Below are 27968 nucleotides of genomic sequence, written 5' to 3'. Positions count from 1 at the left end.
CACTTATGATCACATATATGTATCTCGGTAACCGTTCTAGCAATTTGTACCAAACTCGGTGTGGTTATTGTACTTGCCACATAGAAGCAAAACGTTGAAACTTATTGAAATCGAACTAAAATTACGGCCGCTTTTCATATAACAGTAAATTTCAGATATGCTTGAAACTTCAATATTTCGAAATTTAAGGACGCTAATTTACTCAAAATGGATACACCTCGGTTTACCATGTAGCGGTAGCTTTCGGAAAGGTGAAAAACATATATTTAATACTTGCGCCGGGTATTTAATGTTCGGCTCCGCCCGAACTTAGACTTTTTTACTTGTTATTTATCCTGTACATACAAAGTTCCAGTACTCTTCCACGAACACCTTTTCCGATTACCACAATTTTTCTCCATGAGTATGCGATTGTTTTCATATATCTCCATACCATGTTCGAGTTCTCTTCCATGAACACTTCCAGAGATATGCAGTGCGAAAAATTCGGTTTGTATGGGAGGTGCCGCGCCGCCTTTTCCAATAGCCCCAATGTTTATTCATGACTATGCGATTGATTATATATATCTTGAACATACCAAGTTCCAGTACTCTACCATGAACACATCCAGAGATATGCAGTGTGAAAATTTCGGTTTGTATGGGATGTGCTACGCTGCTTTTTTCAATAGCCCTATGGGATTGATTTTATATATCTTGTTCATACAAAGTCCCAGTACTCTTCCATGAACACCTCCAGAGACATGCAGTGTGAAAAATTCGATTTGTATGGGATGTGCCACGCCTCATTTTCCGATAACCACAATTTTTCTCCATGAGTATGCGATTTCTTTCATATATCTCCATACCGTGTTCAAGTCCTCTTCCATGAACATTTTCCGGGATATGCAGTATGAAAAATTCGGTTTTATGGGAGGTGCCACGCCCCTTTTTCTAATAGCTCCAAGTTTTCTTCGTGACTATGCGATCAATTTTATATATCTTGTACATACCAAGTTCCAGTACTCTACCATGAACATTTCTAGAGATATGCAGTGCGAAAAATTCGGTTTGTAGGGGAGATGCCACGCCGCTTTTTCCCATAGCCCCAATGTTTCTTCATGACTATGGGATTGATTTTATATATCTTTTACATACCACGTTCCAGAACTCTTCCATGAACACATCCAGAGATATGCAGTGCGAAAAATTCGGTTTGTATGGGAGATGCCACGCCGCTTTTCCCAATAGCCACAATGTTTCTTCATGACTATGGGATTAATTTTATATATCTTTTACATACCACGTTCCAGAACTTTTCCATGAGGACATCCAGAGATATACAGTATGAAAAATTCGATTTGTATGGGAGGTGCCAAGCCTCCTTTTCCAATAACCACAATTTTTCTTCGTCCGTATACGATTGCTTTCATATATCTCCATATCATGTTCGAGTCCTCTTCCATGAACATTTTCCGGGATATGCAGTATGAAAAATTCGGTTTGTATGGGAGGTGTCACGCCCCTTTTTCTAATAGCCCCAATTTTTTTTCATGACCATGTGATTGATTTCATATTTCTCCATACCAAGTTCCACTACTCTATCATGAACACTTCTCGAGATATGCAGTATGAAAAATTCGGTTTGTATGGAAGGGGCCACGCCCCCTTTTCCAATAACCGCAATTTTTCTTTATGAGTATGCGATTGTTTTCATATATCTCTATACCATATTCGAGGACTCTACCATGAACACATCCATAGATATACAGTATGAAAAATTCGGTTTGTATGGAAGGGGCCACGCCCCCTTTTCCAATAACCGCAATTTTTCTTTATGAGTATGCGATTGTTTTCATATATCTCTATACCATATTCGAGGACTCTACCATGAACACATCCATAGATATACAGTATGAAAAATTCGGTTTGTATGGGAGGTGCCACGCCCCCTTTTCCAATAACCGCAATTTTTTTCCTTGAGTATGCGACTGTTCATATATATCCGTACCATGTTCGAGTACTCTGCCGTGAACACTTCCAGAGGTATGCAATATGAAAAATTCGGTTTGTATAAGAGGTGCCACGCCCCCTGCACCTAGCGGTATGAAATACTCTTTACATACGATTCACATACCTACCATATATATACAAAAAATTTCATAAAGTATCAGATCGGTCGAGCCGTTTAGGAGGAGTTCGACCACTAACACCGTGACGCGAGATTTTTATATATAACGAAATATAGCCAATACTGGTCAAGAGAATTATTCTATTATTGCGATCAGTTCTTCTTCTTCTTAATTGGCGCTGTAACCGCCTAAGCGATTTTGGGCGAGTCCAAAACAGCACGCCAGTCATTTCTTTTCTGTGCTAACTGACGCCAATTGGAAATTCCAAGTGAAGCCAAGCCTTCTCTACCTAGACTTTCAACTCAGAGGAGGCCTTCCTCTTCCTCTGTTACTAGCATCGCGGCCCGCGTTGAATACTTTCAGAGCAAGAGCGTTTCTGTCCATTCGAACTACATGGGCAAGCCAGCGGAGCCGCTGAATTTTCATTCGCTGCACTATGTCTATATTGTTGTAAAGCTCATAAAGCTCATCGTTAAATCGTCTGCGGTATTCACCATCGCCAACGCGTAAAGGCCCGCAAATCTTCCGCAGAATCTTTATCTCGAAAACTCGAAGAGCCGCTTCATCGGATGTTTTCATTGTCCATGCCTCCGCGCCATATACCAGCACAGGCATGATGAGTGACTTATAGAGTGTGATCTTTGTACGACGAGAGAGGACTTTACTTCTCAATTGCCTACTCAGTCCAAAGTAGCACTTGTTGGCAAGAGTTATTCTCCGTTGAATTTCAGGTTGACATTATTATTGGTGTTAATTCGGTTCGCAAATAAACGAAGTCGTCTACTTTTTCAAACTTGTAACTGTCAACAGTGACGTCGGTGCCAAAACGCCTATGCACTGACTGTTTATGTGATGACAGGAGATACTTCGTTTTGTCCTCGTTGACTACCAGACCCATTCGCTGTGTTTCTCTATCCAATCCCGAGAAGGCAGAACAGATGTAGCCCTTGTTTTTACCGATAAAATCGATGTCGTAGGCATACACCAGCAATTACACGCTCTTGTGAAGTATTCTTCCTGAGCAGTTCAGTTATGCGACTCATATTATCTTCTCCAACATCAGATTAAAGAAATCACATGAAAGGGATTCACATTGCCTGAAACCTCGTTTAGTGTCAAACGGTTCGGAGAGGTCCTTCCCAATTCTGACGGAGCTGGTGGTATTGCTCAACGTCATTTTACACAACCGTATTACCAAATTCAGACATCGCGGCATAAAAGCAACTTCTGTTCGTGATGTCGAAAGCGGCTTTGAAATCGACATATAGATGCAGTGTGTCGATCCTATTCCCGGGGGTATTTTCCAAGATTTGGCGTATTGGGAATACCTGATCTATGGTGGATTTGCCAGGTCTAAAACCACACTGATAAGGTCCAATCAGTTCGTTGACGATGGGCTTCAGTCTTTCGCTCAATATACTCGTTAAGACCTTATAACATATGCTTAGAAGGCTGATTCCGCGGTATTTGGCGCGAATGGCGGGGTCGCCTTTCTTTGGACAGAGCACACTTAAATTCCAGTCGTCGCGCATGCCTTCATCTGATCATATTCTGCATAAGAACTAATGCATGCACCTTATCAACTCCTCGCCGCCGTCAGCTCCAGCAGCTTTGTTGTTTTTCAAGCGCGCTTTCGCTATTCGTACCTGGTCATCGACTGAGGACTCGGACTCGTCTTCTCCACTAATGTCAGCGCTGCTAGCATTCAGTAGGGTGGAAAAGTCTTTTATTCCATAATTTAAGTACATTCTGGATATCGGTCACTAGGTTGGCATTGGTGTTCTTACAGGAGTTCAGCCTGGTCTTTAAATCTTCCGTAAGTCGCCTAACCCTCTGGTAAAATTTTCGGGCGTTTTTCCTGTCGGCCAGCATCTCAAGCTCTTCGCACTCATGTATTTCCGTCAGTTCAAATTACAAATCCCAAAAATCCCAGAATTTGTTGCCAAGAATCCCGAGATTATTGGGACCTAAAAAAGGCCGGGATCCCGGGATTAATATTCTTACTCATCATGCCCGTGATGGTATATGAAAGCCCAGGTGGAGAAGGCTCACTTGTCATTTCCAATTGGCTTCAGTTTACACGGAAGAGAAACGTCTAGCGTGCTTTTTTGAACTCAGCCAAAATCGCTTGGGCGGTTATGGCGCCACATAAGAAGAAGAAGAATAAGATATATTACAGCCTAGTAGTAACAAATTGGGAAGATAGAGCAGAGAATACAAACCGAGAGTTTGAAATTGCTTGACTATTTTCAGTGCACTTTCAATTGCAGACAGCAAAATCGAAAAAGAGGCATGAAATCATCAGTGTTGCAACGATGTCATGTAAAACTGTACCGTAGAGAAACAAAAAATTGATCAAATATATCACTATTTTTTTTTAAGTATCAAAGTATGAAGTTAGAAAAAGCTGATAAAAAATGCTATTTGTTTTCATACCTTTGCTTTTTATTATTGCCAATAACCAAAAATCATGCACATGCTTATGGGCAAAACTAAAAAATAGGTACACTCTCCAAAAAAAATTTTTATTTTTAAATTTGTGAGCACACCTATGTTTTATATATAATTTTATTCGTACTCTCTTAATGAATCGATTAATATAAGTGTAATTCATTTTCATCAAGTGCTTCAAAAGTTAGACGAGGAATAAACATGAAATAGAAAACAAAAGAATAAGCTGGGTTCAAATTACGTTGTTCAAGTTGTAAAATTTGAGTAAAGATTTTGAAAGTTGAACTCACTTAATTGGGACGTTCTTAATTCAATGGCATCTCCCGTTTTACCAGATTGGCTCCGGTTTTCGAGATAACGGTATTTGAAGATTTGATTAAATTTTAACTATTTTATAAATTACTCCATCAGTTTTGAAGTTATTTTACTAAACTTTTGCACATAACGGTTTTTTAATATTACCTTAATTATTCCTTAAAATTATCGAAATGGTTGCACTTTAACGTATAGCTCCAATACAACTGATTACTCAGATATGTGTTTTTGCGCTATAACTCTAATTTCATATCTGAATAATAAATTGTATGCGTGCTATATGTTAAAGTGAACCTATACTAAATTTTTACATGCTTAATTGGAGGAGTTATAACGCAAAACAACGTCTCTGGTCAATCAGTTGTATGGGAGCTATATTTTAGAGTAAACCGATTTCGATGATTTTATGAGATGGTGAAGGAAATGTTAAAATACAAGCGTGTGCAAAATTGTAGTAAAATATCTTCAAAACGGAGGGAGTTTTTTTATAAAATAGTTAAAATTTAATCAAAGTTTCAAGTACCGCTATCTCCAAAACTGGAGACAATCGGGAAAAACTGGGGACGCGATTGAATTTAAAAGGCTCGAATTAAGTAGGAGCAACTATCAGAACCTTTGTCGAAAAAAATTTGATTTGATACCACGCTCGAAATATTCTGACTATAAGAAGGAAAATAATTAAAAGTACTAAATCGGCGTTTTCGCACACTTCTAGAGAACATTTCTTTGAAGCATTTTACAGGTATATACAACGTTATAAGGTTAGTTATAAAAATATTTAGATCGTTTCGACGTATTTTCCAAATGTGCCTTCAAATAAGATATTTTTGGAATAAAAATTACGCTCGAGATCGCAGAATATTTTATCTTTAAAACATGGTTTATTCTGAAAGCACACCTCTTGCTAAGTTGTCAAATTATTCGTAATTGTTTGAAGAATACGATACATACTTAAAAAGTTCTTAAAGTTAAATGCTTCAAAAACTATACGCGATAAACCGAAAATGTTGAAAATGGTGAAATGTGGAGTTACAGACTTTGAGTTACTTGCCATTTCGTTATTTTTTAATGCACACTTTTCTTACCTACTACATATGAAGTATGCACATAAGTGCTAAATGCCCATTAAATTTCAAATGGGAATATGGTGTGCTTCAAAAGTTATGACATAATTAGTTTTGCCCCTCTTAAAAATTACATAAAAAATTCACTTGTTTTCATAATTTTTTTAATTTAAACACCTATAATTCAAAAGTTTTGCAGCAAATTGATCCAAATCTTTTTTGAGGCTTCAAGTATAAGTCAATGAATTATATCCAAAAGCAACCAGCTTGATATAGTTTCCAACAGTGAAAATAAAGCTAAATAACACCAAGGTTACCTGTTTTTTAGATTTGCCCTTATATATACATACATATTGTGGCAAATACTGCGGCAACGCGAAGCGAACAACAAGAAAGTGGCAGAATGTTCGAGTAATGACGTAGAATATTCGAAAGCGAGAAACGTCAAGTGGATGAATACTCCAAGCAGCGGGAGATTGTGCGATAGACGGCAGAACGTTCTAGAACGTTCTGCTACAGCGCACACAAGTCAGTTGCGAGTCAGGCAGCTACAAGTTCAGTTCAAAGTGTAAATTGCTTTAACGATTATTGTCAAGTGTTGTTACTGCATTAGCGGGTATTGTTAAGTATTTGTTGTACAATTAAATTAATTGTACTGTAATTTGGTCATCTTCAGCGTTTATTTAACAATCCAGCGATACGAGCCCAGCGAGTTTTGGTAAATCCATCAAGTAGTCGAGGATAATCGTAGCATATGGTGTCAGAATTGGTATTGTTAAATAAATTCCTTAGGAGGAAGTCCTGAAAATGGCAAAAATTCAAGAGCTGAATATTGGGGAACTCAAACAACAGGACTTGGAAAAGCGAAATTTATCAACCGTCGAAGAAAAGTGGAGTTACTATCACGGCTTCGAGAGGCTATGGAAAAGGAAGGCATCGACGTTGACAAATACGACGTGTTCGAAGTATCCAGGGAAAGGTTGTGATCAGCAGAGGATGCAAAGTCAAGCATTTAAGCCTGATGCCCAGGTTGAGGTTATACATGTCCGGTCAATAAAGTTGACTTTGGCAGACGGGCGAGATACAGAAGCAAGGTTCAGTAGCGCATCGAACCGAGAGGGCTTCCAGGAAGCTGATTTAGTGTTGTGTTGTACAAGCCTCATCGGAAGCAAGGCTTCACCTCCAAACAACAAAGCAACAGGAGAGGTCAGTATAAGATTGTCAAATGGCTGAATGACGTCGTGTATCGAATCCAGATCGTTGGGAGACCGAGAACCAAGATGGAGGTGGTCGACTTGAAAAGGCTTGCAGTATTTGGAGCAGCAAGTGTGTCTGATCGAGACGAGGTGGAGGGCAGTGTGGCGAATACTGCGGCAACGCGAAGCGAACAACAATAAAATGGCAAAATATTCAGGGATTGACCTAGAATATTCGACAGCGAGAAACGTCAAGTGGATGAATACTGCGAATAGCGAGAGAATGTGCGATAGACGGCAGAACGTTATAGAGTTGAAATGAGTGCGAGCGCAGATATATAAGGTCGCTGCTACAGCGAACACAGGTCAGTTCTATTCAGCAAGCTGTAAGTTCAGTTGTATTAGCAAGTTTTGTTAAGTGTTTTAATTGCTTCAACGAGTATTGTAAAGGGTTTGTTGTAAAGTCAATTGTACTGTAATATGATAATATTGGGGGTTTATTTAACAACCCAGGGATTTTTGGTAAATCTGTCAAGTAGTCAAGGGTAATCGTAACAATATGTATGTATGTACATTACACCACGCCAAAAAATAAAAAATAAACCTGCAATGCGACAGGAATAAGACTCAAATTTTAAAAAATCTAAGCATGCATAATAATTAAATGGCCTGTAATAAATGTACATAACAGGACAGAAACTAATAGTTATTTTTTTTAAAGTCACTTTGGCCACATATATATATAAATGTCATTTCCTGATAATAAACAAACCGCTTATTTAAATTAAACAAGTTCGGTATTAAATGAAAGAGGACTAAAATAGCTTTAAAACTGTCTAAATGAAGAGAGCCACCTATTGAAAAATATTTCAATAATAAATGTTATTTAATTACCATAGAACAAACCTTGGGCCAGGTATATGGATTTCTTTTGTATTATGTTATAAAAAAAAGAAGTAAGAAAGTATAAGTTCGGGCGTAGCCGAACAATAAATACCCGGCGCAAGTATTAAATATACGTTTTTCACCTTTCCGAAAGCTACCGCTACATGGTAAGCTGGGGTTTATCAATTTTGAGTAAATTAGCGTCCTTAAATTTTGAAATATTGCAGTTTCAAGCATTTATGAATTTTACCGTTATATGAAAAGCGGCTGTACTTTTAGTCCGATTTCAATAATTTTTAGTGCTTTGCTTTTCTGTGGCAAGAACAATAACCATACCGAGTTTGGTACAAATTGGTAGAACGGTTACCGAGACACATATATGTGATCATAAGTGGGCGGTGCCACGTCCATTTTCCAAAATTATATCATAAACGCATTTCTTGGTAAAGAATTGTTGTAGGCATCAATTTTGAATAAATTAGCTTCAATATTTACTGATTTATCGAAGATTTCGTATTTCTCTAAATTACCGTCATATGGGATGGGAGCGTGGTTATTTTCCGATTCTAAAAATTTTCTGCCATTTGATATGCCGTACTAAGGCCAATTTGGAAGTTGGTGCAGCGGTTCCTAAGATATACACATATAACCATAAGTGGGCGTTTATAATATTCATATTTTTCGTCTAAATTATTGTAAATATCAATTTTCAGTGAATAATATTTAGTAGTTACTAAAATATCGCAGTTTTCGCATTTCTGAAAATTACCGTTATATGGGAGGTAGGCGTGGTTATATTCCGATTTTGCCCGTTTTCAATACCATCCGTCCTACGCCCGAAAGAAGTGCACGTACCAAGTTCAGTTCAGATATATCAATTTTTACTCGAGTTATCGTGTGCACAGACGGACGGGCGGACCGACGGACAGACAGTCACTGCTTAATCGATGTCTCTTTACATTCCGCTCATTTATGTATACATTCGTCTATATCTATCTCGATTCGTTTTGCCTGTTACAAACAACCGTTATGTGAACAAAGTTATAATGCCCTTGTGCAAAAGTGCGCTCGGGTATAAAAATATAAATAGCGGTGGTAACCTTCGTTTGTTATTTCTGTTTAAAAGCTATTTCTGTCCTCTTTCATTTGACACGAATATATATTTAATTTGGATACGCGGTTTATTTATTATCAGGACAACTTTTATATAAATACTAGCAGACCCGGCGAACTTCGTCCCGCCCAAAATTTTTATATATTTTATTGAAACTTTTTGGTCCAACATTTTTACCAACAATTCACGTTTACGATTTCCATTGGCACATTTGTCTGCCAAGATTAAGGTTTGGTGGTTATTTGCCGCTTTAAATAACCTTAGGAAAGTGTTAAACTATGTTCACATTACCAACATAAAATACTTACTTTCGTTTAAAATACCTCACTAAATTAAGTGCGTTCATACACGCGTTTCTTTATTTGTCTTGACAGCTTTGTAGCAACCCTGTGTTATTGTTTATTTAACGAAAAGCGATCGCGAATGTGAGTAATTGCGTATATTTTTATATTCTGAGTTGTTTGTGGTAATTTTTTAGATTTTAGATGAGTGATCAAAAGAGAAAGCTTCTGGAAATATTTTACAAACTACCACGCGCGATTATTAAAAACAAAAACGTCCAAACACAATGACATATCAGTTGTGGGACAATACTTTTTTCGATTATTATCGATAAAATTAGAGCCGACACTGATTTGTTCGTGCTTTGGTTCTTGGTTTAAGATAAACTACGTACTTTCATCTTAATTTACTGAGAGACTTTACAAGGCGAAATTACTTAGTTTGTAATTAATTTATGCGTAAATTAAGATTGACCTCTAAATTACGCCAATGGGAACATAGTTTTAAATCCGTTCTTGAAATTCACCAGTTGTGCGGCATTTCATAGTCACGGTTATTCGCAAAGCGAAATAAATTTTTTCCTCTTCACTCCCTGGCGGCAACAATGACCCGGTTCTATAGTGAATGTCCTAGAAGCTTTACAGTATAGTAGGTGGCAATTTCAAAATGGGTGGGTAAATCATTGTTCTACAGAAATGCAATATACATATACTTATTTCAGACGAAATACCTTAAAAGTTTGAATGCACAATAATATTCAAAGTCACATCCATTGGGCCAATTGCAACGCAGGAGCGTTCGATATACTCAATGGTGCAACAGGTCGATTTAATCTGACCTTCACGGCCCCTTTTCTCACTTGTCTATTTTTAGTAATAGCTCGACTTCAGCACCACTTGGCAGCACGTTTTTGCAATAGTATTGCATACATATTTAAAACATTAGCCAAATCGGATCATAAATAAGATTTTTAGTAATAACTCAACTACAGCGCCAACTGTCGGATTAAATTGTGAAACTAAACCATCCAGAGACGCACTCAAATACACAAAAAGTTTCGTTAAAATCCGTACAACCATTTAGGAGGATTTCACTCACAAACACACCTACAGAAGAATAAAAAAATTCATTCAAAGATAGCTAAAGGTCGGTAGGTTTGTAGGCCTCACACCCCTTTCAAATAGCCCAAATTTTCTCCATGAGTATGGGCTTGATTTCAACTATATACATATCTCCATACGAAGTTCCAGTACTGTACCATGAATACTTTCAGAGATATGCAGTATCCAGAGACGCACTCAAATACACAAAAAGTTTCGTAAAATCCGTACAACCATTTAGGAGGTTTCACTCACAAACACACCTACAGAAGAATAAAAAAATTCATTCAAAGATAGCTAAAGGTCGGTAGGTTTGTAGGCCTCACACCCCTTTTCAAATAGCCCAAATTTTCTCCATGAGTATGGGCTGGATTTCAACTATATACATATCTCCATACGAAGTTCCAGTACTGTACCATGAATACTTTCAGAGATATTCAGTATAAAAATTCGATTTATATGTGAGGAGCCACGCCCCCCTTTCCAACAGCTGCCCTCTTTCTTCATGAGTATGCGATTGATTTCGTATATCTCCATACCAAGTTCCAGAACTCTACCATGAACACTTCCAAAGATAGGCAGTATGAAAAATTCGGTTTGTATGGGAGATGTCACACCCCTTTTTACAATAGCTAAAATTTTTCTCCAAGGGTATGCGATTGATTTCGTATATCTCCATACCAATTTCCAAAACTCTACCATGCACACTTTCAGAGATATGTAGCATGAGAAAATCGGTTTGTATGGGAAGTGCCACGCCCCCTCTACATATAGATTTTTTCAGCCTAAAACCATCCTTGGGACACGTGCGCAAGGTGGCAGTTTCAAAAAAATCGGTTCAGCCGCTCTCGAGCCTTGCGAAAACTAACAAACGGCTTTCTAACTATAAATTAGTTGAGATATATTATATATTATAATTATATTTTGACAGTATCCGTTGTTTCTGATTGGCGCAAAAAAATCTTGCCTAGTGACGAATTCGCCCCTTGATATGGTCGTTACATAAGGCTATTTATATTCGAAATTGCATGAAAATTGGAAAACAGGAATCTATAAGCTTATCCAGGCAAAAAGCTACCTATGTACCGAATTTTAAGCAAATCGGACCATAAATACGATTTCTTCGAACAGATCGNGATACGATTTCTTCGAACAGATCGGTCCCTGGTTCACTTCTTGGAAAAAATTGATCACATATGCTAATACATGCTAAAAAGCTACTTGCGCACCGAATTTTAAGCAAATCGGACTATAATAAGATTTTTTCGAATAGACCGGTCCCTGGTCCACCTACCCGAAAAAAGTAAACATTTTTTAGCCTAAAACATGGGGGTTACCGAAAGCTATTTGTATAAAAAATTTCATGAAACCCGGCCCAGCCGTTCGCGAGATTACCTGTTACAAAAAAAAGGGACTTCACTTTATATAATTAGTATAGATAGATTTGGCCAAGGTGACTTTGAAAAAACAATAACTGTTATTTTAGGTCCCTGGTATATACTTTTACTGTTTCGAGTATTTTCATTGATTCCAGAAAATTTTATTGACCTCTCAAGGAAATAACTCATTTTCTTACGGGAAAATAAAGGCTCGACGCGAGACCTCTTAGAATTTTCTTAGAGAAGGGAGATTCATGGATAATGTGACCAACTATTTCATAACTCAAAGAAGTACAGCTTAGGTTGGGTTAAGTTAACGCCGCGAGCCGATTACGAAATTTCGAATGAGGCTAATTTCGATCCCTGAGAGCTCAGCGTTTGTTCAGAAGTGCGAGCCAAAATGCTTCCATCTAAGCCTCGCGAAGGTTGAACAGTCTAAAAGAAAGTGTGGAGATGACTCCACTTCAGCTCCCTCTTGACAGCTGATACAAAAGGATCAGTTGAAATTCCTAGTCTCACCGCATGGATACCAATCGCACAATGGCCTGTAAGAACCCCCATCGCTAGCCCTTGAGAGGTAACGTGTTTCAAAGTGCCCTTTTGGCACTCGGAGAGCCAAGTTATAACATTTTTAAACCTAACTTCGAATCTGATGTACGAGTGTTTAGTCTGAAATTAGAAGAAAAATGCAAAAATATTCGAAGGTTAACTTCAGAATCGTTATAATTTGGCTCTCGAAGGGCCTACAGATTTCTACCTTGGCCCAAATTAAAGATCTTGCATAGCACTACATCTACTTGTTATTCGAGTGATATAAAATTGTGAGAAGGATGCACAGCTGCATAAAAAAAATGCAATCAAAAATGCATTTCTTAAATTAAGGTGGTATAATTTTTTTTCGATTTTTAAGCAAAGGAGTCGTATTTCTCGTCTTGAAGTCTATAATATTAGTGTAATGAAACATACAAACAAATTTTTTTTTAACAAATCTGGTGGATTTTGCATGTTTTTTTGAAGAACACTCTTTTTGACCTTTTTTTTTATGGTAACTGTAGGTCAATGCCAGTATTTTTCCGTGAAAGGGAATAACATTAGCTTTCAAAACCATTTTGTTTCATGTCAAAATATTGCTTCTGTTGAAAGTGCTACGATTAATTGCATGGTGCCATGAGGCACTTATGGAAACAGGGATTGATCACTGTGTCCGGGTTTGGATAGTGTCTCTGCTAAGGAGCAGAGTAATACATGCCCAATTGGGGTACCAAAGCAGGGCTGTATATGCAGTGAGAGGGACCCCACAGGGAGGAGTGCTATCACCGTTACTATGGCTCATAGTCTTAAGCAAACTAGTGGTAAAGCTGGACTCTCAGAGAAACAAAGCGGTGGCTTACGCCGATGATGTAGCGATACTAAACTACTGATACTAGAAGTGAAATTATGGAAGGGACTTTAAAGATAGTAGATTCCTGGGCCATAAGCTGTTCTCTTAGCGTAAACCCGGAGAAAACTGACCTTATGCTTTTCACAAATCAAACAAAATTACAAAATTTTAATAAACCAAGGTTCCGAGGAACGGAACTGGATCTGTCAAAGAAGGTGAAATACTTTGGAGTTATTTTGGATCCCAAACTTAACTGGTAAATAAAAATTGAGGAGCGTGCTAGGAAGGCCACGGTGGCTCCCTATGCAGCCAAGAGAATGTTGGCAACAGATGGGGTTTAAAACCAAGAATTGTACACTGGATGTACACAGCTATAGTCCGACCCATAATCTCTGACCTGGTCTGGTGGCCAGACCTTACTAAGGATTAAGTAGTTAAAAAGCTAGGCGGAATTCAAAGGTCAGCAGCCGCTAGCGTAACGGGCGCAATGAGATCCTGTCCGAAGGATGTCCTTATTGACTTATTACCTATAGGTATCTTCATAGAGAATTCAGCTGCTAACAGCGCCATCAGACTGCGTGCCCTGGGGCTCTGGAAGAAAAGACCGTTCGGGCACGTTTCCATCCTAGACGCAAAACCGTCTGAAATTAAAGCGCTGCCCATTGACAATATCCCGTCGAAGACCTGGGTTCACCATAAACCCCGCACGAAATTCCCAAGCCGCAGTGACTGGAACCAGGAAGATTTCGGGTACTTGCAGGGCTTAACTGTCTTTACGGATGGGTCAAAGATGGAATGCGGGGTTGGTGCTGGGGTCTTCATTGAGCAATATAACCTAAAATTATCCTTCCGCCTACCAGACTATGCAAGCGTTTTCCAGGCCGAAACGTTTTGCTATTAAGGAGGCAGTAAGGTACATCAAAGACAATGTACCCGCGAGAACGCAAGTGACCATCCTCTCGGATAGCCAAGCGGCTATTCAGGCACTTTCCTCTAACTCTGTTAGATCTCAGCTTGTGGATGAATGTAGGAGAGAGCTGGCCTATATTTCTGATCAATACGAAATTACCCTAATTTGGGTCCCGGGACATAGGGGCATCTACGGAAACGAGGCAGCGGACAAACTAGCAAGGAGCGGCTCCGCACTGGATGTGTCCCACGCGGTGAACATGGGCGCCTCGCTCAGGGAGATTAAGACAAGAATTACCGAAATTTGTCATACGAAGACCAGGCAAAGGTGGAACTGCACAGGATCCTACAGAATTGCCCGGCAGTTCTGGGTGTCCTACGACCCACTCAAAACCAAATCTCTCTTAGGAATGAGCAAAACAAATGCCTACAAACTTACTGCAGTGTGCACAGGACAATGGCCCATTGGGGTACATGCCGAAAGGATAGGACTGCCCTTCAATAGGTTCTGTCGCAGCTTCGATGACCCAGGCTCAAAAGAGACAGTCGAACACTTGCTGTGCGAGTGTTCAGCCCTCGCAAGGATGAGGCTAAAGACACTCGGCAAACCATTTCTGGAGAATATTTCAGAGTGCAGCTGTCTCTCTCTGTATGACGTACTGAAATTTATTAAAGCCGCCAAATGGCTGTGGCTGTGGCACGAGTTGTGGAATCAAAATGGCAAACTTGCTAATTGCTTGTCACCTGAGTGACAATCCACTTAAACCAAGCAACCAACCAACCAATTGCATGGAGTGTTCAAAAAGCACACTGTGCGCCGTGTTCAATATATGTATGTATGTGAAGCGCCAGTGTAGGTGTGGTTCCTAATGCTCCTGTTTTACAAGTGTAGTCCTCTCTAGTGAGTTCCACCAGAAAAGGGTTCCTTGAAACAATATAGGCTTAAATTTGGTTTCCTAGAGCTAACGACTTAATTTGGGCGAGAGACCTAGGGTTGCCAACAATTTCTAAGATATTTATAGTACTTTTTCAAAAAAATTTGAAACAATATATACAATTCAAATAAATATAGTATATTATTTAAAGGAAACAGTAAAAACGATTTTTAAGTGATGGACAATTTCTTCCCGCGCTAAATTTGTTGGAATAGAGAGCAGAAATGAAATAATTTTAAGTATATTTGTTAATTTTAAGAAATATAGTATTTTTAAGTAATATATTTTTTTCCAACAGTATATAGTACGCCAACCGGAAAAATAGTACAATACTTTATATTATAGTACGGTTGGCAACCCTGGAGAGACCCCACCTTTTACTGATAGCTCCCCTAGAGTAGTACAAGGCAATCGAACACCTTTCCTACACTTTCATCAATGTTAGGCTTCCACGACAGCCACCGTTGATCGCCCACCAAGTTACCTGGTTCAGGTAACCTTGAGCCAGATCAAAAATGATGTATAGAAATCGTCCCTTAACCAAAAGTGCCACGTCATCTACATAGGCGATCACCCGATAGCCCACTTTTTCCCGTTCCCCCAGAAGTTCGTTTACAACCGCAATACAGAGCAGGGGAGAGAGAACACCACCTTGTGGAGTGGCCCTATTGGCTCTGCACTGAGTGCAGACGCTCCCCCACTCCGCCGCGACAGTTCTGTCACGAGATAAGCTCATTAGTATGGTTTCAACCCCTAGATTATGAATATACTTGACTATTACCTCTGAAGTGGCATTGTTGAAGGCTCCCGCGATATCGAAGAAGGCCCCTACTGCATAATATTGATGCGTGAAGGCTTCTTATGACCACTTTACTAATACGTGGAGGGCTATATTCACCGACCTTTTCTTGCAATAAGCATATTGAGCTCTTTAGAGGCAGTCACGAGGAATCGCATCTTATATACAGGTCTATCAGTCTCTCTATCGTTTTTAGCAAACGCGTTTTTAGAAAAAACGAAGAGGCTGATAGGACTAAAATCCCTAGGGGAAATATGAGATCCTTTTCCGGCCTTAGGGATGAATGCAAGCCTTGGGGATGTACCCGGTCCTCACGCAGTTCGCATAAATAGGATCCAACCAATTGCACGACACCTTCAGAGCCCTTTGCATCTGCGCAGGTATGCCGACTTTAATGGTTTGACGATCGTTCAGAAGATTGTAGTATAGTATAGGACCTGGAGGAGATTCTGTAAACAGTTAGCGATAATTTTCCAATCGCTATCGTACTTTTTGACGCAAAAACACTGATATCATGCGTCAAAAAGTGCGAAGTACGAAGTACAAGAGCGAAAAATTAAGTACTGTAGATCCGAAAGAAGTGCGGTTGGTCACATTATTCATGGAGGATCAATTCTATACCAAAAGCTAAAACTAGAGTCTTATTCCGTTCGCATTGATGGATTTTTTTTTGACGCGGTCTAATGTACATGAAGAAACATATCTTACATACAATAACAATCTATACCAAAATAGAGATTATTGTTTTTAATCTTGTATAAGGACGAGCAAAAATATTGGCTGCGTTTCTTTATACATTCCGGATAATCCCATTTCACAGCCGGAATAAACAGAATGCGTTTGAAATATACGTTAACATATCATCCGGAACGTTCTAAAGAATAAGCAAACAAAAAAGTTTATTCCAAACGTTCAGAATGAATAAAGAAATGCAGCCATTATGTATAAAATTCACAGAAACTTGAATACAAATATATGTATGTACTTAAAACTATTAACTGTCGATCATCTATATATTAATACGCTAACGAAATCCCATACAAATCTATTCCTCCCTNTATGACCACTTTACTAATACGTGGAGGGCTATATTCACCGACCTTTTCTTGCAATAAGCATATTGAGCTCTTTAGAGGCAGTCACGAGGAATCGCATCTTATATACAGGTCTATCAGTCTCTCTATCGTTTTTAGCAAACGCGTTTTTAGAAAAAACGAAGAGGCTGATAGGACTAAAATCCCTAGGGGAAATATGAGATCCTTTTCCGGCCTTAGGGATGAATGCAAGCCTTGGGGATGTACCCGGTCCTCACGCAGTTCGCATAAATAGGATCCAACCAATTGCACGACACCTTCAGAGCCCTTTGCATCTGCGCAGGTATGCCGACTTTAATGGTTTGACGATCGTTCAGAAGATTGTAGTATAGTATAGGACCTGGAGGAGATTCTGTAAACAGTTAGCGATAATTTTCCAATCGCTATCGTACTTTTTGACGCAAAAACACTGATATCATGCGTCAAAAAGTGCGAAGTACGAAGTACAAGAGCGAAAAATTAAGTACTGTAGATCCGAAAGAAGTGCGGTTGGTCACATTATTCATGGAGGATCAATTCTATACCAAAAGCTAAAACTAGAGTCTTATTCCGTTCGCATTGATGGATTTTTTTTTGACGCGGTCTAATGTACATGAAGAAACATATCTTACATACAATAACAATCTATACCAAAATAGAGATTATTGTTTTTAATCTTGTATAAGGACGAGCAAAAATATTGGCTGCGTTTCTTTATACATTCCGGATAATCCCATTTCACAGCCGGAATAAACAGAATGCGTTTGAAATATACGTTAACATATCATCCGGAACGTTCTAAAGAATAAGCAAACAAAAAAGTTTATTCCAAACGTTCAGAATGAATAAAGAAATGCAGCCATTATGTATAAAATTCACAGAAACTTGAATACAAATATATGTATGTACTTAAAACTATTAACTGTCGATCATCTATATATTAATACGCTAACGAAATCCCATACAAATCTATTCCTCCCTACTGCTCCCATGTTTCTCAACCGGTTTGAATGATTGTTCTTTTGTTCGAAAGGTGTTTCAAAGAGGAGGTGCGCATTTTGTTTGTTCCGGTAGGTGGCACAGGAGTGGAGTTATTCCGAAAAATTTCATTTATAGTCCGATAGGTCGCCCCGGAGCCGAGTTTTTCCAATTATAAAATTATTTAACGGAAAATATATCACTCCACCTAATACTATTAGTGAAGTAGACGATCAACAAGTGCTCATGGACATAAAAGGCGCCACAAACAAAGTGAAAGTGTATCAAATTATGTGATACATTGCACCTTAAACTCGTTGGAAATTATTCCAAAAAGCTAAAACTACCTTCAGTTTCGACTTTATTTTGACTATAAATATGCCCCGTTATATTCTTAACAGTTTGTAATGAAAATCTATTTCTTTTTTTAATAATGGATAAATTTAAAATCTGAAAATATACGCTCTGCAGGCACAGAGTAAAGTAAATTAAAACTGAATGCAGCCAGATCATTATGCATAGTTCATTTAAAGCATTTTTCTTTAAGCTTATTTGACCCCAGAACATTTCAATATTTTCGATCGATTTTTAAAAGCTGCCGCTGCATACATACATATGTACGTATTGTATTGTATAAAGACGAGCAAAAATATTATGTATAAATTTCACAGAAACTTGAATACAAATATATGTATGTACTTAAATATATGTATGTACTTACTGTCCATCATCTTATATATTAATACGCAAACATGACTTTTCTCGTACAATAAAATATTAAAATATTAATAAAATTATAGTTTAAAAATCTAAAACCTCGCTATTAAAATTTCCATTCGTACTGTCATCAGGTATGTAACTTGAGAATGGAAATCGCTGTATCTTTAAGGCTCATCAATATTACATAGTTACATCCCAAGCTAATAAAAGCGAGGTAAAACAAAAAACTATTTACAGTCCTGATTGGTACAAGTTCAGCCCGAATATCGGTTAGAGATGCAGCATGACATCTATACGTATAATAAAATTGTTACAGGCCGATGTCTGTACAATATAGATATTAAAGAAAAACTTATATGGAGGGTCTTTATTAGAGCAATAGAAGCCAAATGAACCATTTTAAGAATTTTCGTCTGTCTGTCTGTCTGTCTATACGTTTGCACGAGCATCACTCGAAAACGAATGCAGGGAATTGCATGCTATTTTCACGAATGTTTTGCTAGAGGTCTAACTTAAAATATAGAGAGAAAAAAGTTTGAGAGTTGCCACCTGTTCGAAAATGGCAGGTTAAGTAAATTGATAAGAAAATGTGAACATTGCAATATGGGCGTCAAAAGAAAGAGGTTTAGGGAGCCTTACAACCGAAAATATTTTTTGAGAGTTGCCACCTGTTAGAAAATTTTAATTTAATTTAATTTATAGGTCAAATTGAATATTGCAATATGGGTATCAAACTGAAGAGGTTTAGGAAATTTTACTGCCGAAAGTGTTTTTTAGGAGGTGTTTCAGAGATGAACGTATAACTGATTTATAAGTAATTTCCTATATCTAACAATACAACTTTTACTTAGTCTATATTTACATATTTGTGTGTAGAAGTGTATTTACAATGTATGTGTGTGTGGGTGTACGTTGATGCACATGCATGTTTTTAGTGACAACGTTTTCTTATCTCATTATTTGGTTGAACGTACGTATGAATGTTGTGATCTATTTGCACATGCGCATCATAAGAAGATCAAAACCTTCGCCGTTTTTATCGATTAACACTTAGGTACATTAACAATGTGCGTACCACATGTGTATAAGTATCCTTTACGTGTGTATATGTATATTATTTACATAGCTGCAATTATTATCGTTGAAAGATAACGGGAATAATCAGTAAGATTTAGTTTTACAAAACTAAACAGGAGGGTTGCCACCTGTTTGAATAATTTTATTGAATTAAATTGATAAAATAAATGAAATCTATATCTGTACTTATAATAAAATTGTAGCAGGCCGATGTCTGTACATGATAGATATTAAATAAAAATTAATATGGGGGGTCTTTATTAGAGCAAGTTTTAGAATCTATGCCTGTCTGCCTGTCTGCATATTTGTACCCGCATAACTCGAAAAGTAATGCATGGAATCGAATTAAGTTTTCACCTGTGTATCGCTAGAGGTCTAACTTACAATACAGAAGAAAAAAATTAGAGAGTTTCCACCTGTTTGAAAATTTCAGTTTAAGTAAATTGATACGCCGCGTGTTTCAAAACTTTTATTTAATTGACATAGATTAAATATTGCAATATTGACATCAAACTAAAGAGGTTAGGAAATTTTAATGCCGAAAGTATTTTTAAGGGATCTGCCACCTGTTTGAAAAATTTTGACCATTTAAATTGGTAAAAGAAATGAAACATTGCAATACGGATATTAAACTAAAAAGGTTTAGGAAGCTTACTATTTATTTATATATTTTTGAAGCGGATTGCCACCTATTTGATAAATATATTTCAGCTAACCTAAATGTTGCCATATGGGTATCAAACGAAGGTATGTGAGAATAATAAAATTGTAAAAGGCCGATATCTGTGCTTAATAGATATTAAAAAAAATTAGTAGGGGGTTTATTAGATCAACAGAAGCCAAATCAACAATTTTTGGAATTTTGGTCGGTCTGTCTGGCTGTATAGCAACATGTTTGTAAGCGCATCGCGCAAAAAATTATGTATAGAATTAAAGGCAGTTTTCACCGATGTACATATTGCTAGAAGTCTAGCTGGAAATATAGAATACATTTTTTTCAGTTTATCATCGATCTCTATTCCTTCATCTCCCTCTTGACAGCTGATACAAAAGGATCAGTTGAAATTCCTCGTCTCACCGCATGAATACCAATCGCACAATGGCCTGTCAGAACCCCCATCGCTAGCCCTTGAGAGGTAACGTGTTTTAAAGTGCTCTTTAGGCCTTCAGAGAGCCTAACAATTTTAAACCTAACTTCGAATCTGATGTACGAGTTTTTAGTCTGAAATTAGAAGAAAAAATGTAAAAATGTTCAAAGGTTAACTTCAGAATCGTTATAATTCGGCTCTCAAAGGGCCCACAGACTTCTATATTGGCCCAAATTAAAGATCTTGAATAGAACTAGAGCTACTTGTTATTCGAGTGATATAAAATTGTGAGAAGGATGCACAGCTGCATTAAAAAAAAATGCAATCAAAAATGCATTTCTTAAAATGAGGTGTCAAAATTTGTTTTCGATTTTTAAGCAAAGGAATCGTATCTCTCGTCTCGAAGACTATAATATTATGTAATAAAACATACAAAACTATTTTTTTTTTGAACAAATCCGGTGGATTTTGCATGTTTTTTTGAAGAACACTATTTTTGACCAATTTTTTAAGGTCAAGGAGTAACTGTGGGTCAATGCCAGTATTTTTCCGTGAAAGGGAATAACATTAGCTTTCAAAACCATTTTGTTTCATATCAAAATATTGCTTCTGTCGAAAGCGCTACGATTAATTGCATGGAGTGTTCAAAAAGCACACTGTGCGCCGTGTTCAATATATGTATGGGAAGCGCCAGTGTAGGTGTGGTTCCTAATGCTCCTGTTTTACGGTGACAGGTAACAAGATCAACGGAAATAAGGTCAATTGTCTTTATTTCCCATCCGGGTGCGAAATAAAGTCAATTTACATTATTACCTTTTCAAAAGCGAAATAAAGTCAACAAAAATTTGGAAATAAAGTCATTGACGCTATTTCCTCATTCAAATGGAAATAGTGTCAACAATGCTTAAAGTAAGTCGATTCATAGACAAAAATGTTATTCTTACAATAAACATTTCCCCGTAAGTGTTGTTTTTTAATAGATAAAAAAGGTTATTGTCAAATCCTCAGTGTTGTGATAATAATCCACACACAATCATGAACTATCACCAGTTAATTTTATTAAAAAAAGCAAGCAAATTTAATGTTTGAAAGAGAAATAATGTCAATGGATTTTATTTCGTTTTAAAAAAGGTAATAATGTCAATTGACTTTATTTCGCACCAGGGTGGGAAATAAAGTCAATTGACCTTATTTCCGTTGATCTTATTACCTGTCACCTGTTTTACAAGTGTAGTCCTCTCTAGTGAGTTTCACCAGACAAGGGTTCGTTGAAACAATATAAGCTTAAATCTGGTTTCCTAGAGCTATTGACTTAATTTGGGCGAGAGACCTAGGGTGGCCAACAATTTCTTAGATATTTTTAGTACTTTTCCAAGAAAATTGGAAACGATATAGTACACTTCAAGGAAATATAGTATTTTATTTAAAGGAAAAAGTAAAAACGATTTTTAAGTGATGGACAATTTCTTCCCGTGCCAAAGTTGTTGGAATAGAGAGTAGTAATGAAATAATTTTAAGTAAATTTGTTAATTATTTCTCAGTTATTCTTTTTTTTTTGGTTATAAACCCACAATGACCTTTTACTTTAAAGAATATTTCATTTAATATTGTTATTTCAGAATAAAGGTCATCCATTTTCATACACATTTTTTCGTGCATATTACTGAAATATATTTATATTCATAATTAAAGAAATATAGTATTGTTGCGTACCATATTTTTTCCAAAAGTATATAGTACGCCGACCGGAAAAATAGTACAATACTTTATATTATAGTATATTACCCTGTAGAGCCCACCTTTTACTGATAGCTCCCTTACATCAGTACAAGGCAACCGAACACCTTTACTACACTTTCATCAATGTTAGGCTTCCATGACAGCCGCCGTTGATCGCCCGCCTAGTTACCTGATTCAAGTAACCTTGAGCCAGATCAAAAATGATGTAAAGAAATCGCACTTAACCAAAAGTGCCACATCATCTACATAGGCGTTCCACTAGAAGGTCGTTTGCAACCGCAATCCAGAGCAGGGGAGAGAGAACTCCACCTTGCGGAGTGCTTATATTAACCCTGCACTGAGTACAGAGGCTCCCCCGCTCCGCCACGACAGTTCTTTCACGAATTAAGCTATAGATAAGCCTTATTAGGTTGGTTTCAACTCCCAGGTTATGAATATACTTGACTATTGCCTCTGAAGTGGCATTGGTGAAGGTTCCCGCGATATCGAAGAAGGCCCCTACTGCATAATATTGATGCGTGAAGGCTTCTGCTGACCACTTTACCAATGTGTGCAGGGCTATATTAACCGACCTTTTCTTGCAATCAGCATATTGAGCTCTTTAAAGGCAGTCACGAGGAATCGCATCTTATGTACAGGTCTATCAGTCTCTCTAGCGTTTTTAGCAAAAGCGTTTTTAGAAAAAACGAAGAGACTGATAGGACTAAAATCCCTAGCCTTTGCCGGCCTTGGGGATCAACGCAAGCCTTGGGGGTGTACATGGTCCTCACGCAGTTCGCATAAATAGGATCCAACCAATTGCACGACACCTTCAGAGCCCTTTGCATCTGCGCAGGTATGGCGACTTTAATGGTTTGAACGAATTTATCGTACAGGCCATGTGACGGTCGTTCAGAAGAGCGGAGAAGTATAGGACCTGGAGGAGATTCTGTAACCAGTTAGCGACAATTTTCCAATCGCTATCGTACTTTTTGACGCAAAAACACTGATATCATGCGTCAAAAGGTGCGAGGTACGAAGTACAAGAGCGAAAAATTAAGTACTGTAGATCCGAAAGAAGTACGGTTGGTCACATTATTCATGGAGGATTATTACTACACCAAAAGCTAAAACTAGAGTCTTATTCTGTTCTTATTGCAGGATTTTTTTTTTTTTGACGTGGTCTAATGTACATGAAGAAACATATCTTACATATAATAACATTCTATACCAAAATAGAGATTATTGTTTTTAATCTTGTATAAGGTCGAGCAAAAATATTATGTATAAATTTCTCAGAAACTTGAATACAAATATATGTATGTACTTAAAACTATTAACTGTCGATCATCTATATATTAATACGCTAACGAAATCCCATACAAATCTATTCCTCCCTACTGCTCCCATGTTTCTCAACCGGTTTGAATGATTGTTCTTTTGTTCGAAAGGTGTTTCAAAGAGGAGGTGCGCATTTTGTTTGTTCCGGTAGGTGGCACAGGAGTGGAGTTATTCCGAAAAATTTCATTTATAGTCCGATAGGTCGCCCCGGAGCCGAGTTTTTCCAATTATAAAATTATTTAACGGAAAATATATCACTCCACCTAATACTATTAGTGAAGTAGACGATCAACAGGTGCTCATGGACATAAAAGGCGCCACAAACAAAGTGAAAGTGTATGAAAAAGTGAGGTAGTCGAATTTCGACAACGGGGCGATTCTTTTTTACATTAATTATCAAATTATGTGTTACATTGCTCCTTAATCTCGTTGGAAATTATTCCAAAATGCTAAAACTACCTCCAGTGTCGACTTAATTTTGACTATAAATATTCTCCGTTATATTCTCAACAGTTTGTAATGAAAATCTATTTGCTTTTTTATAATGGATAAATTTTAAATCTGAAAATATACGATCTGCAGTCGCAGAGTAAAGTAAATTAAAAATGAATGCAGTCAGCTCATTATGCATAGTTCATTTTTTTTATTTTTCTTTAAGGTTATTTGACCCCAAAACATTTCAATATTTTTGATCGATTTTCAAAAGATGCCACTGCATACAAACATATGTATGTATATATTTTCTCTTTTTCCTGTATAAAAATTTTTACTACGAAAATCTTTCGAAAATTTGCACAAACACGTATGTATCACTTTTGATAAATGGGCCAAAACGGCAACACTGGAAATCATTTGCTTACAGCGCATTTTGTTTTTACTTATACGGTGTTCACATGCGGAGATTTTCCAGGCAATTTTAAAGGCGATTAGTTGAATCAAAAGTTGGTTGCCCCCCAACTTCATTGGAAGCGATTAGTTGAAAGGCCGTTTACGCCAGGCGATTGTTGCTTTCTACTAAAAGTTGCCTGTAAAATCGCCTCATGCGAACACCGTATTAGACAGTCAGCCGAAGCAACTAGTTTAGAAAAATTTGCTGTTGCTGCAAGTAGGAATGTTGCGAATGTGGAATTTTAGACATATGCGGATGCGGATGCGGATGCGAATTGGAATGTCAAGTATTTTTAGGAAATAATTTATGTGAGTAAATTAGGTGAATTGGGTAAATAAAAAATGGAAATGTTAGTAATTTTTAATAATGCTTATGTATTTAATAATTGGAACATTGTATTTAATAAAAAGTAAGGTTGCTGCTTTTTCGGGTTACAGTCTGTTTCTTAAAGGGTCGTAAATCACTACTACTCAACTACTCGCTCGAGGCGACAAACTTGAAAAATTGAAACCTGGCAAAATTGTAAATTCTTTTCGATGGACGCTGCACCAGTTGAGAGGACTTTCGGTTTTATTTATTTTTGTATTCCTTTTTGAGAATTGCATCGGGGCTGTTAATGTCGAATGTATCCTCCTGACTTTCATCTTCCCAATCTAGCATCATGGTAGGATCGCTGTTTAAACACCGTTGTTTTCCAAAGAATTCTTCATTCTCATTCTTTTGGTTGTTTCAGAATTAGGAGAACCTGTAGCGTCATCAGCGTTTTTCGATTTTAGTTTTTGTATTTCATTTTTAATCCTTTCTTCTGTGACTGGTTTGAAAAATGTGTGCTTATAGCGAGGTTCTAAATAGGTGGATATGGCAAATAAATTGATATTTTCTAGGAATGAAAATTTCAAAAACAATTCTGTCTTGAAAGTCGTGGCTGCCAGCCGAATTAGATTAAAGTCTTGTTATTATGTTAAAAAGGCACCCCGTTTTTTATAATAATTTGAATTGTTGGAATGACGGACGATAAAGGTCTCAGATCTGCTTAGTGCCCGGGTGACTTCTTGAAAAGGTTCACCTGTAATGAGTAGCTCGTAATTAGTTTTTCTATTAGCTGAGCTCGACTGTTCCTAATTGCAAGCAGCCACAATTAATTACTCACCGCTGTCGGTACCATAAGCCATCAAATCTGTTTTGTTGTTCCATTCCATGTGCTTTGATATTTTAAGGCAAATGAACGCAAATTTTCAACGTATCGTTAATATAGTATGGAAAGGGCGTATTTCACATTGTGGCTGAAATGCAAAAAAGCCACATCTAACTAAAATTTCTTATGGCATAAAATCTAAAAGTTAATTTTGGATTTTTAGTTACTTAGGGCTTTTTATGTTTCAGCGACGATGTAAGTTACGCCCTTTGCATACTATACTAATGGTATAGTTATTGCATGTGAAGTCCCTTTCCTCTGTAGATACAGGGTGCGGAAATTCTCACTCACATTCTCTCACGTTCGCGATCAAGAATATTCCACAATTATTTTTGCATTCTTTTATTGCGAGTGAAAAATGCAAACAAATTTATCATCTCTCACATTCGGAATGCGATCGACAAAAAAATTTCAGCTGCTTTTTATTCGCGATCGAAAAAAGCAAAGAAATTTCCTCTCTCTCGAATATTAGAAGTCCGAGCATTGCCGATGTTGGCCTCTCAGAAATGAGAAAAACAATGCAAGTAGTCCATGCGCGATCACTCACAAACATGGTTGCCATTTCCTTTTAATTTTTCGGACCAAAAAATGGACCAAATGGTAAAAAATTTACCAATTTTTATTACATCGGGAAATTGAGTGGAGTTTATTCCTCTTTATTAAGAGAATTTGCCAATTCAGTTTTTATAACGATTTTTTATATTGCATCCAATGTGCATTACAATTGTATATTATTAACATTATTTTATTTACAGTTTTAAATTATAATTTGTTTCTTAATTTCGTTTTTATTAATGCTAAAACAAAAATCAATCAGCTGCTGCGAACTGTGAGGCAGTCTAAAAATGTTATGAACTAAATCACACAATTCTCCAAAAGCCGCTTCACCCAATCCACTTTTAATCAAACTTACTTGATCTCAAAAGCGTTCTATATTGGTACAGTTTTTGAAGTTACCTTCACTCAGCCTCAATTTGCGAAATTGAAATTCAATTCTGTCTGCATCATTTACCAATGCAGGAAAATGGTCGAGTAGCGGTAAAATTATACATCAGTATCATAAAGAACTTTATGCGGTGTAATAATTTCAAATTGTTTGATATATTTTCGATTGACATCGAACATTATTTTCATGTGCTAAACGTTATGATTAAAGTTTTGCTACCTTTCCATATTTTTGCCAGCCACTTTAGTATTGGTCACCGAGTAATTGAAATTAGCAAGAAACCGCGATATTTTTTGAAGCGTGCTGTGACAGATGACTGATTAGCCATGCCATATTTGAAGATCAGTGGCAAGGCGAGTTCACATTTTTAGCAGGTGCTGCCAATCGGCCCTATGCAGAATATCGTCATCGTCTACGATCGTCAGCGCATGAGTAACATGGCTGACGATGGCCGTATGATCACTTTTACTGACGATGACGATATTCAACATAGGGCGGAATATTCATCAATTAAATATAAAAAATTGAAAGCGTGAAATTTATTGCATGAAGTGAAAGGTGAAAGTACATACACATGTATACGTAAGTAATGCAAGCAAATGCTTTTCGGTTGGAATGAATGTGGGAATATGCACAAATATATGAATTATGGTGGTAATATATACGTATGTATGTACATACGTGTAGTTAAGGTATATTCCAAGCGTACGCTTTTCAGTATAATGGAGTATCTGAATGTTATTTTATTATAATGACTGCGTTTATTTATTACTAGCTTTTACTCGCGGGTTTCACCCCATGTCAGAAGGAATTAAATGGGGTTCCGAAGTTATGGCTGATAAAAAATTTCAAGCCTATGTTAAGGGCAACGCCCCCTTTTAAAAACTCAATTATATATACCAACCTACCATAGACATATCTNCCGTTTACGTAACTGTATATAGATGCAGCCTTTCAAATAATTACCATGTTAAACTAAAGAATGTGCGGAAATGCTTTTTCATTTACGATACCTTGCGCA

The 27968-nt window shown here is 37.3% G+C and overlaps 1 long non-coding RNA gene across 1 annotated transcript; it reads right to left on the bottom strand.

Moving 5' to 3' along the window:
- Window positions 1-21012: 21012 nt before the first annotated feature.
- On the bottom strand, window positions 21013-24916 carry LOC108369390 (uncharacterized). The gene is made up of 3 exons (XR_001848499.1): window positions 24796-24916; window positions 23799-23801; window positions 21013-21032 (listed from the first exon to the last, which is right to left on the bottom strand). It is a non-coding gene; the product is annotated as an uncharacterized LOC108369390 (long non-coding RNA).
- Between the last annotated feature and the right edge of the window lie 3052 nt (window positions 24917-27968).

Source organism: Rhagoletis zephyria, unplaced genomic scaffold (assembly GCF_001687245.7).
Source record: "Rhagoletis zephyria isolate East Lansing unplaced genomic scaffold, Rhagoletis_zephyria_1.1 Rzeph_scaffold_03642, whole genome shotgun sequence".
Taxonomy (NCBI): domain Eukaryota; kingdom Metazoa; phylum Arthropoda; class Insecta; order Diptera; family Tephritidae; genus Rhagoletis; species Rhagoletis zephyria.
Note: the sequence above shows the minus strand (reverse complement) of the source record. Positions and strands in the feature narration are given on the sequence as shown.